The sequence below is a fragment of the Mus caroli genome, chromosome 14 (assembly GCF_900094665.2).
Source record: "Mus caroli chromosome 14, CAROLI_EIJ_v1.1, whole genome shotgun sequence".
Classification (NCBI taxonomy): Eukaryota; Metazoa; Chordata; class Mammalia; order Rodentia; family Muridae; genus Mus; species Mus caroli.
The window spans coordinates 14590544-14593553 of NC_034583.1; the positions used below are offsets into that span (position 1 = coordinate 14590544).

At 47.4% G+C, this 3010-nt stretch overlaps 1 non-coding gene across 1 annotated transcript; it reads left to right on the plus strand.

Moving 5' to 3' along the window:
* The first annotated feature begins 1180 nt into the window (after positions 1 to 1180).
* Positions 1181 to 1322, plus strand: LOC115029351. Its single transcript, XR_003834907.1, has one exon. It is a non-coding gene; the product is annotated as a U12 minor spliceosomal RNA (small nuclear RNA).
* The last annotated feature ends 1688 nt before the right edge of the window (positions 1323 to 3010 follow it).

Genomic DNA, 3010 nt, shown 5'->3' on the forward strand with positions numbered 1-3010 from the left:
TGGTGCCCCCTGTAACCCCAGCACCAGGATGCTGAGACAGGAGGATCACTGCCAACTCAGGGTCAGGCTGATCTACAGAGAGAGACAAACCCTGTCCCAAAAATCAGTATTGGGGTTGGGGAGCTGAAGAGATGGCTCAGCAGTTACGGCTCCGGCATATGACCAGAGTTGGTTCCCAACACTGGCGTGGCAGCTAAAATCCACCTGTAACTCCAGTTCTAGGGAATCCATCCCTGCATGCAAAAACACACAGAAGTAAAAATAAATGACTAAATGGGGGCTCTGGTGAGACCTCAGTCAGTGTTTGCCACACCAGTGGTGGATTCTAAATTCCTCCTCCTCCCCACCCCCACTCCAGTCTTGTGGAAAGGTCAGCATGACGCGTGCCGGATAATCTCAGTATTTGGAAGGCGGAGACGGGATTCTGTGACTTCCTGGCCAGCTAGACTCCCTGAATCCATGAACTCTATCTTCAATGGGAGATCCCATCTCAAAAAATAAGGTGGGCAGCTGGGCGTGGGGGTGCATAGTTTTAGTCCCAACACTCAGGAGGCACAGACAGATGGGTCTTTGTGAGTTCTGAGCCTGTCTGATCTACATAGCAATCTCAAGAAAGAAGTTGGGGGTTGGTGACATGGCTCAGCCGTTAAAAGCACTTGTTAAGAAGCCTGGTTACCGGAGTTTGATTGTTGAACCCATGAAAAGGTGGAAGGAAAGAACCGATTTCACAAGGTTGTCCTCTGACTTCCACAAGTGTACTATGGCACAGGCAGTGGTGCTCTTTAGTGTGTGTGCGCGCGCAATTTTTGTGGTTTTTGTTTGGTTGGTTTTTTTTTTTTTCCGAGACAGGGTTTCTCTGTGTAGCCCTGGCTGTCCTGGAACTCACTCTGTAGACCAGGCTAGCTTCGAACTCAGAAATTCACCTGCCTCTGCCTTCCAAGTGCTGGGATTAAAGGCGTGGGCCACCACTGCCCGGCGCACACACACAATTTTAAGTGAGGAGAAACTAAGGAAGACATGACATTGACTGATGGCCTTTGGTCACACATACACACACATACCACACACAGCATATCTTTAAAGTACCACACACAGACGCACAAGAAGAAATACTGTGGACATTGAAAGCAGCTTTTTACCTTAGCTCAAATTTACAAAAACCTACAGGCTGGTATTAAGAGTTCTTATAAGTAAGGAAAATAACAATTCGGGGTGACGCCCGAGTCCTCACTGCTTATGTGAGACGAAATTTTGAGCAGGTATAGGTTGCAATCTGAGGCGACCCGCCTACTTTGCGAGATGCCTGGGTAACACGACCCCTAATTTAAAAAAAAAAAAAAAAAGTTTTCAGTACCAAGTTCATCTTTTTGCAGGTAGAAACCAGCAGAGGGCGCTCCAGACTTCTAGCCATGAGTGTCCCATTGTCACTCAGCCGCAGCTGCCATTTGTAGCAGTATGGTTTGTACACCAGTGTCTCCTGGATGCCTGCATCACAGACTGGACTCCACCCTTGACTCTGCAGGTGGAGGAGTGTTCATTCCCTCCAGGCTCCAGGCTGGTGCTGAGCCGCCACGTGCTTCTCTACTGGGAGGCATTCATCAGTAGATGCACATCCCAACATAAGCATATCTTTAAAGTATTCCTTATTACATTTTACTTCGTGTGTGTGTGTGTGTGTGTGTGTGTGTGATGGTGTCTCCATGTGGAGGTCAGAGGACAACATGTGGAAGTTGCTTCTCTCTTTCCACCATATGTGTCCTGGAATTGAACTCAGGGCAATCAGGCTTGGTGCCAGGTACCTTCAGCGGCCAGTTATCTCACTGGCTCAGCCATATCTAGAGGGATCCAAGACATCTCAAGAAGGCTTGGGTATTTCCAAAGCCTCTCATTTCCTGCTTCCTCTTGCGTGTGATGGTAAAGACACTCTGTAAACGGCAAGGCTGTGCACAGACAGTCACCGCAGGTTTCTCGCTTGGCCCCTTTAGTCCTATGTTTCATTTTTAAAGTTTTACTTGTATAATTTTAGTAAATACAAGTCCACTTCATTGGGGGAGGCTGACCTTATATTCTGTGATATTGGCAAGTTGCAAGTGTCGGGGACCTCGGAGTCAGCCCAAGACCAAGTTCTAGCACAGACAAGATGTATTTGCCCCAGATGGACAAGAGGACAGGGATAAAGGACAAAGTTAGGAGATGGAAGAGGGAGAAGGGGAAAGAAGCAAAGTGTGTGGGGGGGGAGGAGTAAGAAAGTGGAGCAAAGGTTTTGTCCCTGTGTGAGTCAAAGGGCTGCCTCTGGATAAAGAGGAGACAGACGTGGCCCATAGGAAAATGGCCGTTTCTAAAGGTAAACGGGGAAAGCCCATGTTAGGATGACAGGAGGAGGTGTTTCATTTTAGTTGGGCATGTTAATTAGGTGAGCCAAAGGCATATTTTGGTTGCTGGACTCAATAGTTTGATAGCTGGACCTTGGTAGCTAGCCTCAACAGGAGGAAGTGGCCAAATAAGGAAATGGACCTTGGTGGTTAGCTTTTGGAATGTAATCTAACCATTTTTAGCAAGGCAGAGGCAGCGGGGGAAGGGCAAGGGCTGCCAGAGCCATGCTTGCCATGCTCAAGCTGGCTAAAGTACTTCCAGTAAGAGTTCTTTTGTAGATTGTTAGCGCGTGTATATGTGTGTTTGTGTGCGTGTGTGTGTAAGCGTTCCTGTGGGCACAGATGCAACTGTGTATGGATGCTAGAGGATGGCTCTGGGTGTTATTTCTTAGCAATGCCATGTACCTTATTTTTCGGCTGCCTGTCTCCACTTCTCCAGCACTGGAATTATAACCACACAATATCATGTCTGGCTTTGTATATGGGTTCTAGGACTCAAACTCAAACCTTTGCTTCAGCATGGCGAACACTTTACTGACTGAGTCATCTTCCCAGCCCCCTGTTGTAAGTTCTTTATAATTTAAAGTGTAATATAGACAACCACATCATCTGTAACTTGGGACAGCTTTATCCTCCCA